General features: G+C 46.1%; 1 protein-coding gene across 1 annotated transcript in view; it reads right to left on the bottom strand.

The window, feature by feature from the left end:
- The window catches only part of TBC1D32 (TBC1 domain family member 32), a 151283-nt gene extending 136408 nt beyond the window's left edge, over positions 1 to 14875 (bottom strand). Inside the window, exon 1 of the mRNA XM_077295932.1 lies at positions 14663 to 14875. The gene's annotated coding sequence lies outside the window, so the exon portion shown is untranslated. The remainder of the gene's footprint in view (positions 1 to 14662) is intronic.
- Between the last annotated feature and the right edge of the window lie 1879 nt (positions 14876 to 16754).

Raw genomic sequence — 16754 nt, 5'->3', positions numbered from 1 at the left:
ACGGCAGCAGCAGCTCAGTATTAGGGTATCAGGTGCAGTAATAGGGACACATACGGCAGCAGCGGCTCAGTATTGGGATATCAGGTGCAGTAATAGGGACACATACGGCAGCAGCAGCTCAGTATTGGGGTATCAGGTGAAGTAATAGGGACACATACGGCAGCAGCAGCTCAGTATTGGGGTATCAGGGGCAGTAATAGGGACACATACGGCAGCAGCGGCTCAGTATTGGGATATCAGGGGCAGTAATAGGGACACATACGGCAGCAGCGGCTCAGTATTGGGCTATCAGGTGCAGTAATAGGGAAACATACGGCAGCAGCGGCGGCTCAGTATTGGGGTATCAGGTGCAGTAATAGGGACACATACGGCAGCAGCGGCTCAGTATTGGGATATCAGGGGCAGTAATAGGGACACATACGGCAGCAGCGGCTCAGTATTGGGGTATCAGGGGCAGTAATAAGGACACATACGGCAGCAGCGGCTCAGTATTGGGGTATTAGGGGCAGTAATAGGGACACATACGGCAGCAGCGGCTCAGTATTGGGGTATCAGGTGTAGTAATACGGACACATACGGCAGCAGTGGCTCAGTATTGGGGTATCAGGGGCAGTAATAAGGACACATAGCAGCAGCGGCTCAGTATTGAGGTATCAGGTACAGTAATAGGGTCACATACCCCAATGCTGAGCCGCTGCTGCCGTATGTGACCCTATTACTGTACCTGATACCCCAATGCTGAGCCGCTGCTGCCGTATCAGGTACAGTAATAGGGACACATACGGCAGCAGCGGCTCAGTATTGGGGTATTAGGGGCAGTAGTAGGGACACATACGGCAGCAGCGGCTCAGTATTGGGGTATCAGGTGTAGTAATAGGGACACATACGGCAGCAGCGGCTCAGTATTCGGGTATCAGGTGCATTAATAGGGACATATACGGCAGCAGCGGCTCAGTATTGGGGTATCAGGGGCAGTAATAAGGACACATGTGGCAGCAGTGGCTCAGTATTGGGGTATGAGGTGGAGTAATAGGGACACATACGGCAGCAGCAGCTCAGTATTGGGGTATCAGGTACAGTAATAGGGACACATACGGCAGCTGCGGCTCAGTATTGGGGTATCACCAGGATGAGGAGTTTGTGCAGGTTGGGAATAGATGGTGATGGGACTGGAACATGAGATGTAAAATGTGTCTTTGTTGTATTCTCTGCAGATGAGTTGTAGCTGGAAGAAGTTGCCATGTCGGTCTGGGCCAGATGGAAAAGACGGGAAAAATGAATGATTCCATCAGAGAACATCAGCGGTAAGTCATTATCTGTAACTGTGCAGTGATCTGTTATATGTTCTGTATGGCTGGTATCTACCACTGACCATATGGCGGTAATATTTAGGTTGGTCGTTATATCTTCGTCAGCAGATGACCGCGCTGTTACTGTTCTCCTACATCCAATATTAGGGCGCGTCACCGAGTTGTAATCAAGGTTACCTGGTTAGGGGCCCACTCAGAAGTTTCGCCCCCCCTGAACCAAAACCCTAGCTACGCCTCTGGCCCAGAGAACAGGTTCTAGGAGCCTGTAGAGCACATTCAGGCTCCGCAGCTCATTGTTGCCTTCGAGCGTAGCGAGGCCCAAGGAGGGGGGGTAATGTTAGGTGTCGAATTCCCACGCTGCACAGGGGGAATCTCGAATCATGTCCACTGCGGTCTCCCATTCTCCTTCAGCCACAGTGGAGCCTGCTCAGCAGAGACGTCGGTCCCAGCGTCTGGCTCAAGCAGATACTGTGCATTTGGTTACAGCTGCCATTCCAAGCTCGGCCTTTGTGGCCAGCGGCGAGCAGACGTACCGAGGACTAAGTCCTGCTTTTCTTCTACTGAGCATGCCCACGGGACGACCTCTCATTGGTGGTCGGGGGTCACATGCCTAGGTCCTGTATCAGCTCCTTTTGGAGCACTAGGAAGCTCCTGAAAGGCCACAGATATAAAAGGTTTGCATGGCCGCTCGACCATGCGCTAGTATAAATCAGAAATCGTGTGTGTGTGTGTGGATGTGTGACTGAATCTGGTAAAAGCTCCTTAATCATACCCATCCCTAGTGTTGTTGAATGTACTTGGGTGATTGAGCTAGCTAGCGCCAGACTGTGCCATCCAGCACTAGGCACGAGTACACAGCATCAATTAGCAGTGACCGCCAGTGCGGCGCCTTGCGCAACTGGTGCGCTTTCCTGGCCCTAGTTAGGGTGGTTAGTGGCGTCCGCCAGAGCGGCGCTGTATGCACTCAGTGCGGTAAATCATTAGGTTTTTCCCTGGCACCGCAGTTGCGGCGCCGAGCGCTAGTGGTCTAGAGGGACTCTAACCCTGTGTCCTTGGGGTAGAGTCCTGTGACCCAGTACTAGCATTCACTCTGCGGTATTGCGGCCCTGTGACACAACAGGGTTCGCTTCCTTACATAGGGGGTGAAGCTAACCCGTGTGTGTTCACATTATGCTGCCATATACTGTCCGCCATTACAGAGCAGCGGGGGTAATCTCTGCACGGTGGACCCCGGGCTGCGAATGCATCTTATGCCATCCTTATTATTTGGTGCGTTCCGCCAGCCCTAATATATATGTATATTATATAATATATATTTGGTATGTTCTGCTGATCACGTTATACTGTATACACAGTGGCATGTAAAAGTTTGAGCACCCCTGGCTAAAATTACTGTCATTATGAACAGTTAAGCAAGTTGAAGATGAAACGATCTCTAAAAAGCCTAAAGTTAAAGATGAAATTTCCTTTGTGTTTTAGGCAAATAAAAAAAATCTATATATATATATATATATATATATATATATATATATATATATATATATATATATATATATATATATATACACACTATGTTCCAAATTATTATGCAAATTACATTTTTATCAGATTTTCCTAAATGGTCTGTGCAAATGACAGTCAGTCTAATAAAAGTCATCACCCGTTAGATTATACATCGAATTTTATTGAAGAAACCTCCCAATGATAACAGTATAATCTCCAAAATGAATAAAAACTCAAAATGCACTGTTCCAAATTATTATGCACAGTAGAATTTCTAAACATTTGATATGTTTTAAAGAACTGAAAATGCTCATTTGTGGAATTTGCAGCATTAGGAGGTCACATTCACTGAACAAAAAAGCGATTTAACGCCAAAACATCCCAACAGGCCAAGTTACATGTTAACATAGGACCCTTCTTTGATGTCACCTTCACAATTCTTGCATCCATTGAACTTGTGAGTTTTTGGAGAGTTTCTGCTTGTATTTCTTTGCATGAAGTTGGAATAGCCTCCCAGAGCTGCTGTTTGGATGTTAACTGCCCGCCACCCTCATAGATCTTTTGTTTGATGATACTCCAAAGGTTCTCTATAGGGTTGAGGTCAGGGGAAGATGGTGGCCACACCATGAGTTTATCTCCTTTTATGCCCATAGCAGCCAATGACTCAGAGGTATTCTTTGCAGCATGAGATGGTGCATTGTCAGCATGAAGATGATTTTGCTCCTGAAGGCACGTTTCTGCTTTTTAGACCATAGAAGAAAGTTGTCAGTCAGAAACTCTATATACTTTGTAGAGGTCATTTTCACACCTTCAGGAACCTTAAAGTGCCTTACCAGTTGTTTCCCATGATTCTGGCCCAAAACATGACTCCTCCACCTCCTCGCTGACGTTGCAGCCTTGTTGGGACATGGTGGCCATCCACCAACCATCCACTACTCCATCCATCTGGACCATCCAGGGTTGCTCAATACTTATCAGTAAACAAGACTGTTTGGAAATTAGTCTTCATGCATGTGTGGGCCCAATGCAACCATTTCTGCTTGTGAACACTGTTTAAGGGTGGCCGAATAGTAGGTTTATGCACCACAGCAAGCCTTTGAAGGAGCCTACATCTTAAGGTTTGAGGGACTCCAGAGGCACCAGCAGCTTCAAATATCTGTTTGCTGCTTTGTAATGGCTTTTTAGCAGCTGCTCTCTTAATCCGATGAACTTGCCTGGCAGAAATCTTCCTCATTATGCCTTTATCAGCACAAACATTTGTGCTCAGATACAGCCACAAATCTCTTAACAGTACGACGATCAAGCTTATGTTTTTGGAAAATTTCTAATGTTTTCATCCCTTCACCAAGGCATTGCACTATTTGATGCTTTTCAGCAGCAGAGAGATTCTTTTTCTTTCCCATGTTACTTGAAAACTGTGACCTGCTTAATAATGTGGAACATCATTTTTAAGTAGTTTTCCTTTAATTAGAATCACCTGGAAAACCAATTATCACATGTGTTTAAGATTGATTTCAGTGATCCATTGAGCCCTGAGACACAATACCATCCACGAGTTTATTTGAAAAACAAAACAATTAAATCTTTATCACACTTAAATCCAATTTGCATAATAATTTGGAACACTGTATATATATATATATATATATATATATATATATATATATATATATATATATATATATATATATATATATATATATATATATACAGTGGGGCAAAAAAGTATTTAGTCAGTCAGCAATAGTGCAAGTTCCACCACTTAAAAAGATGAGAGGCGTCTGTAATTTACATCATAGGTAGACCTCAACTATGGGAGACAAACTGAGAAAAAAAAATCCAGAAAATCACATTGTCTGTTTTTTAATCATTTTATTTGCATTTTATGGTGGAAAATAAGTATTTGGTCAGAAACAAAATTTCATCTCAATACTTTGTAATCTATCCTTTGTTGGCAATGACAGAGGTCAAACGTTTTCTGTAAGTCTTCACAAGGTTGCCACACACTGTTGTTGGTATGTTGGCCCATTCCTCCATGCAGATCTCCTCTAGAGCAGTGATGTTTTTGGCTTTTCGCTTGGCAACACGGACTTTCAACTCCCTCCAAAGGTTTTCTATAGGGTTGAGATCTGGAGACTGGCTAGGCCACTCCAGGGCCTTGAAATGCTTCTTACGAAGCCACTCCTTCGTTGCCCTGGCGGTGTGCTTTGGATCATTGTCATGTTGAAAGACCCAGCCACGTTTCATCTTCAATGCCCTTGCTGATGGAAGGAGGTTTGCACTCAAAATCTCACGAAACATGGCCCCATTCATTCTTTCATGTACCCGGATCAGTCGTCCTGGCCCCTTTGCAGAGAAACAGCCCCAAAGCATGGTGTTTCCACCACCATGCTTTACAGTAGGTATGGTGTTTGATGGATGCAACTCAGTATTCTTTTTCCTCCAAACACGACAAGTTGTGTTTCTACCAAACAGTTCCAGTTTGGTTTCATCAGACCATAGGACATTCTCCCAAAACTCCTCTGGATCATCCAAATGCTCTCTAGCAAACTTCAGACGGGCCCGGACATGTACTGGCTTAAGCAGTGGGACACGTCTGGCACTGCAGGATCTGAGTCCATGGTGGCGTAGTGTGTTACTTATGGTAGGCCTTGTTACATTGGTCCCAGCTCTCTGCAGTTCATTCACTAGGTCCCCCCGCATGGTTCTGGGGTTTTTGCTCACCGTTCTTGTGATCATTCTGACCCCACGGGGTGGGATTTTGCGTGGAGCCCCAGATCGAGGGAGATTATCAGTGGTCTTGAATGTCTTCCATTTTCTAATTATTGCTCCCACTGTTGATTTCTTCACTCCAAGCTGGTTGGCTATTGCAGATTCAGTCTTCCCATCCTGGTGCAGGGCTACAATTTTGTTTCTGGTGTCCTTTGACAGCTCTTTGGTCTTCACCATAGTGGAGTTTGGAGTCAGACTGTTTGAGGGTGTGCACAGGTGTCTTTTTATACTGATAACAAGTTTAAACAGGTGCCATTACTACAGGTAATGAGTGGAGGAAAGAGGAGACTCTTAAAGAAGAAGTTACAGGTCTGTGAGAGCCAGAAATCTTGAATGTTTGTTTCTGACCAAATACTTATTTTCCACCATAAAATGCAAATAAAATGATAAAAAAACAGACAATGTGATTTTCTGGATTTTTTTTTCTCAGTTTGTCTCCCATAGTTGAGGTCTACCTATGATGTAAATTACAGACGCCTCTCATCTTTTTAAGTGGTGGAACTTGCACTATTGCTGACTGACTAAATACTTTTTTGCCCCACTGTATATATATTGTCTTTATTTTTTCATTTTAAAAATAACAAAAAGAAATTGGGCAGATACAAAAGTGTGAGCACCCTCGGAGATTTGCGTGCTTAGATAACTTTGACCAAGGTTTCGGACATTAATTAGCCTGTTAGGGTAATGGCTTGTTCACTATCATCGTTAGGTAATTCCAGGTGATGAAAACTTTCCAGCTTTATAAAAACCTAGCCTCCTCTAACCTTGTGCCAAAAAACTGCAGCCATGGGTTCTTCTAAGAAGCTGCCTAGAACTCTGAAAATGAAAATTGGTGGCAGCCCACAAAGCAAAAGAAGGCTATAAGAAGATAGAAAAGCGTTTTCAAGTTGCCCTTTCATCAATTCGAAATATAATAACAAAATGGCAGTTAACAGGAACAGTGGAGGTCAGGATAAGGAGTGGAAGACCAAGCAAAATTTCAGTGAGAGCTGCTCGTAGGATTGCAAGAGAGGCAAATCAGAACCCCCACTTGACCGCAAGAGACATTCAGAATGATTTAGCAGACTATGGACTTATGATACATTGTTCTACTGTTCAGAGATGCCTGCACAAATATGGCCTTCAAGGAAGAGTCATCAGAATAAAATCTGTCCTGCGTCTTCACCATAAAATGTAGCATTAGAAATATGCAAAAGAACATCTAAACCAGAATGTTGCATTTTGGAAACAAGTTCTGTGGATTGATGAGGTTAAAATAGAACTCTTTGGCCACATTGATCAAAGGTATGTGTGGAGAAAAAAGTGCACAGAATTTCAGGAAAAAAACATCTTGCCAGCCATTAACCCCTTTACCCCCAAGGGTGATTTGCACGTTAATGACCAGGCCAATTTTTACAATTCTGACCACTGTCCCTTTATGAGCTTAAAAACTCTGGAACGCTGCAACGGATCCCGGTGATTCTGACAATGTTTTCTCGAGATATATTGTACTTCATGATAGTGTTAAAATTTCTTTGATATTACTTGCGTTTATTTGTGAAAAAATTTCACAATTTTCCAACTTTGATTTGTCATGCCCTTAAATCACAGAGATATGTCACACAAAATACTTAATAAGTAACATTTCCCACATGTCTACTTTACATCAGCACAATTTTGGAACCACATTTTTTTTTGTTAGGGAGTTATAAGGGTTAAAAGTTGAACAGCGATTTCTCATTTTTACAACACCATTTTTATTTTAAGAACCACATCACATCTGAAGTCACTTTAAGGGGTCTATATGATAGAAAATACCAAAAAGTGGCACGATTCTAAAAACGTCACCCCTCAAGGTGCTCAAAACCACATTTAAGAAGTTTATTAACCCTTCAGGTGCTTCACAGGAACTTTTGGAATGTTTAAAAAAAATAAAAAAAAAAATGAACATTTAACTTTTTTTTCACAAAAAAATTACTTCAGATCCAATTTGTTTTATTTAACCAAGGGTAACAGGAGAAATTGGACCACAAAATTTGTAGTGCAATTTGTCCTGAGTACGCTGATACCCCATATGTGGGGGTAAACCACTGTTTGGGAGCATGGCAGAGCTCGGAAGGGAAAGAGCACCGTTTGACTTTTTCAACGCAGAATTGGCTGGAATTGAGATCAGACGCCAAGTCGCATTTGGAGAGACACTGATGTGCCTAAACAGTGGAAATCCCCCCAATTCTAACTCCAACCCTAACCCCAACACATGCCTAACCCTAATCCCAATCCTAACCACACCCCCAACCTCCCCACAAGTGACACCATTTTGGAAACTAGACCACCTAAGGAACGTATCTAGATGTGTGGTGGGCACTTTGAACCCCCAATTGTTTTACTAAAGTTTATAACGTAGAGTCGTGAAAATTACAAAATCCTTTTTTTTCCACAAAAATGATCTTTTAGCCCCCAATTTTGTATTTTCCCAAGGGTATCCGGAGAAATTGGACCCCAAAACTTTTTGTGCAATTTGTCCTGAGTACGCCGATACCCCATATGTGGGAGAAAACAACTGTTTGGGCACACGTTGGGGCGCGGAAGGGAAAAAGTGGTGTTTTGAAATGCAGACTTTGATGGAATGGTCTGCGGGCGTCACGTTGCATTTGCAGAGCCCCTGTTGTACCTAAACAGTAGAAACCCCCCAAAAGTGACCCCATATTGGAAACTAGACCCCCCAAGGAACTTATCTAGATGTGCTGTGAGGACTTTGAACCCCCAAGTGTTTTGCTAAACTTTATAACGCAGAGCCATGAAAATAAAAAATCTTTTTCTTCCACAAAAATGATTTTTAGCCCCCAGTTTCGTATTTTCCCAAAAGTAACAGGAGAAATTGGATCCCAAAAGTTGTTGTCCAATTTGTCCTCAGTATGCTGATACCCCATATGTGGGGGGGAACCACTGTTTGGGTGCATGGCAGAGCTCGGAAGGGAACAAACACCATTTTACTTTTTCAATGCAAAAGTAAAATGCATTTTACTTTTTCAAATGAGCGATACCTCATTTATATAATTTTAAATGTTTTGGCACTTTTATACAATAAAAACTATTTTATATAAAAAATAATTATTTTTGCATCGCTTTATTCTGAGGGCTATAACTTTTTTATTTTTCGCTGATGACGCTGTATGGCGGCGCTTTTTTTGCGGGACAAGATGACGCTTTCAGCGGTACCATGTTTATTTATATCCATCTTTTTGATCGCGTGTTATTCCACTTTTTGGTCGGCGGTATGATGATAAAGCATTGTTTTTTGCCTCTTTTTTTTTTTTACGGTGTTCACTTAAGGGGTTAACTAGTGGGACAGTTTTATAGGTCGGTTCGTTACGGATGCGGCGATACTAAATATGTGTACTTCTGTTTTTTTTTATTTACATAAAGAAATGTATTTATTGGAACAATATATATATTTTTTTTCTTTATTTAGGAATTTAAAAAAAAATATTTTTACACAGTGTAATATTTATTTTTTTTAACTTTTTTACATTGTCCCAGGGTGGGACATCACTATATAGTGTCAGATCGCTGAGCACTGTGCAGATCAGCAATCTGACAGGCAGTGCGGAAGGCTTGCTGGCGCCTGCTCTCAGCAGGCACTGACAAGCCACCTCCCTGCTGGATCCCGCGCCCATCTTGGATCCGGGGGCCTGCTGGGAGGAGACAGGAGGAGACCCTTGGAACAACGCGATCATATCGCGTTGTTCTGAGGGTCTCAGGGAAGCACGCAGGGAGCCCCCTCCCTGTGCGATACTTCCCTATGCCACCGGAACGCTGCGATCTTGTTTGATCACAGTGTTCCGGGGGTTAAAGTGCCGGGAGCAGTCCGTGACCGCTCCTGGCACATAGTGCCAGATATCAGCTGTGATAATCAGCTGACACCCGGCCGCGCTCCCCCGTGAGCGCGGCTGATCGCATATGACGTACTATCCCATTGATGGTCATATGGGCACAGGTCACCTCGACAAGATAGTACGTCTGATGTCAGAAAGGAGTTAAATATGAGGTGGATCAATCATGCTTTGGGGTTGTGTTGCAGCCAATGGCACGGGGAACATTTTGCAGGAAGAGGAAAGAATGGATTCAATTAAATTTCAACAAATTCTTGATGCAAACATAACACCATCTGCAAAAAAAAGCTGAAGTTGAAAAAAGGATGGCTTTTACAAATGGATAATGATCCTAAACACGTCAAAATCCACAATACACTACCTCAAAAATGCAATCTGAAGGTTTTACAATGCCCTCACAGTCCCCTGACCTGAACATCATTGAAAATCTGTGGATAGACTTCAAAATAGCAGTGCATACAAGACGACCCAGGAATCTCACAAAACGGAAAGAATTTTCCAAAGAAGAATGAATGAAAATCCCTCAAAGAAGAATTGAAAGACTATTGGCTGGCTACGAAAAGCGACAAGCTGTGATACTTGCAAAAAGGGGTGCTACTAGGTACTAACCATATTTAGAAAAGGAGAAAATACGGAGCATCGATGAACAAAATATCAAAATTTTATTTTATAAATAGTCCATAATAAAACGTGAAATTCAATAACATTATATAGTTACATGCACGAAAAATGACAAGAAATACTGAAGGCCCCACCCCCCCATACTGAAATGGTGCCCCCACAAAGGAGAGCATAAAAAAAAAAACCATAATCACATTTAGTCGAATGCTACGCAGCAATGGTCACAATGGACCTGGCCCTGGTCCCAAATACCAATACCCCACACAAATATCCCAAAATGTAACTCTATCCCATGACAAATAAATAGGGGATAGGTATAAGTCCAGGTCTTACCAATAACGGGGGCGAGGTGGAGGAACAGCCGGAGAATGGACCCCGACGCACGTTTCGCGGCAGCGCCGTGCCGCTTCCTCAAGGGGATGATCATTTGGTGGCAAAAGGACCTTAAAATAACCCGATGACCCCGGTCATGTGGTATTTGCCTGCGAATCACGGCGGCACTCTTGGCGCGTGCGCATTGCATCCGCCAGGTCTTAGCCGTGGAGCTCGGCGTCATGCCAAGTGCGCATGCGCCGGGAGCGAAAAAGCGCCGGGAGCGAAAAAGCACCCGGAGCGCACACACAGGGCCGAGAGACGCCAATACACACCAGGGCACAGCAAACCGCAACGCGACGCGCACGGCCACCACTAAAGAATACATTTTATAGCCTGCCATATTTTATACCCCAACACAAAAAAAAAAAACAGCATGACCCCTTCTACACTACAATAACAAAAAGAAAACACTTAAACATCATGTCCTGGTACAATGGATCCACACTGTAATAGGTACTAACCATGCAGGGTGCCCAACTTTTTGCATTGGCCCAGTTTCTTTTATGTCATTTTTAAAATTTAAAAGATGAAAATATATACTTTTTTGCCTAAAATACAAAGGAAATGTGTCATCTTCAACTTTAGGCCTTTTAGAGATGAAATTAAGGCACTGTATATATAACCCAGGGATCTTCAGAACATATATATACACAGTATATAACATGTAATCTACAGAACATACAAATTATATGTTATAGACATACACACTGCTCAAAAAATAAAGGTAACACTAAAATACCACATCCTAGATATCACTGAATGAAATAGTCCAGTTGCAAATCTTTATTCATTACATAGTGCAAAGCGTTGAGAACAATAAAACATAAAAATGATCACTGTAAATCAAAATTAATATCCCATGGAGGTCTGGACTTGGAATGATACTCAAAATCAAAGGAAAAAATCAAATTTCAGGCTGATGCAACTTCAGTGGAAATGATGCTCAGTAGTGTGTGTGGCCTCCACGTGCCTGTATGACATCCCTACGAAGCCTGGGCATGCTCTTGGTGAGGCGGTGGACATTCTCCTGAGGAATCTCCTCCCACACCTGGATTAAAGCATCAGTCAAATCTTGGACAGTCTGTGGTGCAACACAGCATTGGTCGATGGCACGAGACATCATGTCTCAGATGTGCTTGATTTGATTCAGATCAGGGGAACAGGCAGGCCAGTCCATAGCATCAATGCCCTCATCATGCAGGAACTGCTGACACACTTCAGCCACATGAGGTCTAGCATTGTCATGCATCAGAAGGAAACCAAGGCCCACTGCACCTGCATATGGTCTCACAACGGGTCTGAGGATCTCATCCCAGTACCTAATGGCAGTCAGGGTACCTCTGGCTAGCACATGAAAGGCTGGGTGCAGGACATATACACTGTGCGCAGTATATATTGTGCAGGACATATACACTGTGTGCCATATATATTGTGCAGGACATATACCCTGTGTACAGTATATATTGTGCGGGACATGTACCCTCTGTGCGGGACATATGCTCTGTGTGCGGGACACATACCCTGTGTGCAGGCCAAGTACCCTGTGTGCGGGACACGCACCCTGTGTGCGGGACACCTACCCTGTGTGCGGGACAAGTACACTGTGTGCGGGACAAGTACCCTATGTGTGGGCCATGTACCCTCTGCGCGGGACACGTACCCTGTGTGTGGGACACGTACCCTGTGTGCGGGACACGTACCCTGTGTGCGGGACAAGTACCCTGTGTGGGGGACAATTACCCTGTGTGCGGCCCACGTACCCTGTGTGCGGGCCATGTACCCTGTGTGCGGGCCATGTACCCTGTGTACGGGCCATGTACCCTGTGTGCGGGCCATGTACCCTGTGTGCGGGCCATATACCCTGTGTGCGGGACACGTATCCTGCGTGCGGACCATGTACCCTCTGTGCGGGACAAGTACCCTGCGTGCGGATCATGTACCCTCTGTACGGGACAAGTACCCTGTGTGCGGGACAATTACCCTGCGTGCGGATCATGTACCCTGTGTGTGGGACACGTACCTGTGTGCGGGCCATGTACCCTGTGTGCGGGACACGTATCCTGTGTGCGGGACACGTACCCTGTGTGCGGGCCATGTACCCTGTGTGCGGGCCATGTACCCTGTGTGCGGGCCAAATATCCTGTGTGCGGGATACGTATCCTGCATGCAGACCATGTACCCTGTGTGCGGGACACGTATCCTGCGTGCAGACCATGTACCCTGCGTGTGGACCATGTGCCCTGTGTATGGGACAAGTACCCTGTGTGCGGGACAAGTACCCTGTGTGCGGGACAAGTACCCTGTGTGCGGGACAAGTACCCTGTGTGCGGGACACGTATCCTGCGTGCGGACCATGTGCCCTGTGTCCGGGACACGTACCCTGTGTGCGGACCATGTGCCCTGTGTGTGGGACAAGTACCCTGTGTGCAGGACACGTACCCTGTGTGCGGACCATGTACCCTGTGTGCGGGACACGTATCCTGTGTGCAGACCATGTACCCTGCGTGCGGACCATGTGCCCTGTGTGCGGGACAAGTACCCTGTGTGCGGGACACGTATCCTGCGTGCGGGACACGTACCCTGTGTGCGGGACACGTACCCTGTGTGCGGGACACGTATCCTGCGTGCGGACCATGTACCCTGTGTGCGGGACACGTACCCTGTGTGCGGGACACGTACCCTGTGTGCGGACCATGTACCCTGTGTGCGGGACACGTATCCTGTGTGCGGACCATGTGTCCTGTGTGCGGGACACGTACCCTGTGTGCGGACCATGTACCCTGTGTGCGGGACACGTATCCTGTGTGCGGGACACGTACCCTGCGTGCGGGACACGTACCCTGTGTGCGGACCATGTACCCTGTGTGCGGGACACGTACCCTGTGTGCGGGACACGTATCCTGTGTGCGGGACACGTACCCTGTGTGCGGACCAGGTACCCTGTGTGCGGACCATGTACCCTGTGTGCGGGACACGTACCCTGTGTGCGGGACACGTACCCTGCGTGCGGGACACGTACCCTGTGTGCGGACCATGTGCCCTGTGTGTGGGACAAGTACCCTGTGTGCAGGACACGTACCCTGTGTGCGGACCATGTACCCTGTGTGCGGGACACGTATCCTGTGTGCAGACCATGTACCCTGCGTGCGGACCATGTGCCCTGTGTGCGGGACACGTACCCTGTGTGCGGGACACGTATCCTGCGTGCGGACCATGTACCCTGTGTGCGGGACACGTACCCTGTGTGCGGGACACGTACCCTGTGTGCGGACCATGTACCCTGTGTGCGGGACACGTATCCTGTGTGCAGTCCATGTACCCTGCGTGCGGACCATGTGTCCTGTGTGCAGGACACGTACCCTGTGTGCGGACCATGTACCCTGTGTGCGGGACACGTATCCTGTGTGCGGGACACGTACCCTGCGTGCGGGACACGTACCCTGTGTGCGGACCATGTACCCTGTGTGCGGGACACGTACCCTGTGTGCGGGACACGTATCCTGTGTGCGGGACACGTACCCTGTGTGCGGACCAGGTACCCTGTGTGCGGACCACGTACCCTGTGTGCGGGACACGTACCCTGTGTGCGGGACACGTACCCTGCGTGCGGGACACGTACCCTGTGTGCGGGACATGTACCCTGTGTGCGGGACACGTACCCTGTGTGCGGACCAGGTACCCTGTGTGCGGGACACGTACCCTGTGTGCGGGACACGTATCCTGTGTGCGGGACACGTACCCTGTGTGCGGACCAGGTACCCTGTGTGCGGACCATGTACCCTGTGTGCGGGACAAGTATCCTGCGTGCGGGACAAGTATCCTGCGTGCGGACCATGTACCCTGTGTGCGGGACAAGTACCCTGTGTGCAGGGGTTCTCCTGAATTCTGGGTGACAGCTGCAGAACAGTAGTGAATCGGGTTTCCTTTAGTCATATATCTGGCATGTAACCTGGATTAGACACCCAGTGTATCTGACAGGAGTCTATGGGTCACATCACAGGGCAGAGCCTGGAGGCCAGGGGGTTGCTATAGTAACAGTACAGCGTCAGCGGCTCGGCATTCCACCGGCCGGTAATCACACCCTTCTCGCCCATGGGAAGCCGGGCACCGCTCATCACTACTTGCAGATTATTAGCCACCGGTTAAACGGTCATTGTGACACGTGACGCAGAATGAAGCACACGACATTAATAACATGGGCGCACTCACCGGCCCCGGCTGCTCAGCTGCAGGTCACTGGATGCAGATCACATGACACCCAGCAGAACTGTCTATGAACACTCAGAAAGTCAAACAATCCGTATCTTAGGTACATCACAACGTCTCCCGGCGGCTCCGCGACGAGTGATCACCAGCGCTACGGAAGCCTGTCTGAGCCAAACTTAGCGGTATGCGTTTTCCAGCAGACACGTTGTAGTGATCCCGGACTGTGTGACTCATTATTGCCTGCTTTACATATTACATGTAATGTAAGGGATGTATTATTATTATTATTATTATTATTATTATTATTATTATTTAACCCCTTGCTGCTTGAAGCCAGTTTTGACCCTTATGACAAGATGATCTTTTTTTACATTTCCGTGCAATAGTTATTTATTTTTCTGAAAACATATCATTAACCATTTCAAGACCTCAAGACCGGGCCATTTACCCCCCTCTCCTGACCTGGCACGTTTGTGGGGGGAGGTAGTTTCCATACGTGCGGTTTTAAGAGCTAGGACATTGTTTCTAGTTCAAATATTGAAGTAATTGTTGCGTTTTTCCTCAAGATTCTAGGGGCGTCATTTCTATGTCACTGTCATGGTCTCCTTTTTATTTCTCTTCCTGATATCGGACAATATCGGTGGAGAGAAATGAAGTGTCTGTCTTTCCCATTTTTCTATGACCGCCCTGGACCACTAACAGCTATATTATAATATATATATATATATTATTATACATTTTTATAGCGCTATTTATTCCATGGCGCATTACATGTGAACGGGGCAAATATAGACCAGTACAATAGACATGAGTAAAACAAGGCACACACAGGTACAGAAGGAGACAGGACCCTGCCCGCGAAGGCTCACAGTCTGCATTTTACTCCTCTCCCTTCTGTAATAAATATTTCTATATATTGGACACAGGGTGGTACTAGTAACAGCAATTGGGATTGAAAGTGGCGTTTTTATTTATTTTGTTACCTTTTATTTATTTCTTTATTTTTCATTATTTTTTACATTGTTCCCCAGTGTAAGGTCATAAAAGACCTTTGGGGAGAAATTAAATATTGAAATATTGTTATTTTCATCCTATTTTCCCTGTAACTGGGGTTGGTGTATTATCCTCAGGCTACTTTCACACATCAGGTTTTTGCCGTCATGCCGATTCTGGCGTCGCGCCGGAGCGACGGATCCGGCATAAAGTGTGGAAAACTGATGATAATAATAATTTTATTTCTATAGCGCCAACATATTCCGCAGCGCTTTACAAATTATAGAGGGGACTTGTACAGACAATAGACATTACAGCATAACAGAAATCACAGTTCAAAACAGATACCAGGAGGAATGAGGGCCCTGCTCGCAAGCTTACAAACTATGAGGAAAAGGGGAGACACGAGAGGTGGATGGTAGCAATTGCTTTCGTTGTTCTTCCCAGCCATAGTGTAAGGATCGGGTGTTCATGTAATGCTGCAAGAACCAGTTTTCAGCCTAAGTATGTAAGTGCAGCGCCCCAGAGTCCTGGTCGTTGCAGTACTGATGCTCCGCCACTAAGGGGAGTGATGGTACATCTGATGGCACTGAAGGAGTTCACCTGACCAGGTATCACAGACACCAATACACTTCACAGTCTGGCCTCCAGGGGGAGCTAAGGGTGCTATGTATTAGGCCACTCCTCACAATCTGGTAAAACTGGGGGTTAGATAGGAAGTTAGATAGAAAGCTGACTGGGTTGGAACCAAGCAACAATCTGTGGCAGAGGGTGTTGCAGGGGAAGACTCAGGGGGGTCCCTGTCAGGGGTGGGATCCTGACAGTGGCCTAGCGAACAGAAAAGAACGTTAAGGAACCGCGCCTGCACTACATCGTGGCGGTATCTCAAGAAAGGACAAGAAGCGAGGTTTATTGTGGAGAGTGAGAAACGAGATCAAAGCAAAAAGGAGATAACACCAGTAGGAGTCATGCTGTAAGATCGAGGCAACATCCTACTGAGGCGCGTAGCCGGTGGCCAGAACGCCGAGGAAGTATTAGACTCCAAGCAATACTTCAAACAGAGGCAGGACAGTTGATTTTAGGTTGGCTGTCTCACTAAAAT

This window comes from Ranitomeya variabilis, chromosome 3, assembly GCF_051348905.1.
Source record: "Ranitomeya variabilis isolate aRanVar5 chromosome 3, aRanVar5.hap1, whole genome shotgun sequence".
Lineage (NCBI taxonomy): Eukaryota > Metazoa > Chordata > Amphibia > Anura > Dendrobatidae > Ranitomeya > Ranitomeya variabilis.
This window is presented reverse-complemented; position numbering and strand designations above follow the sequence as displayed.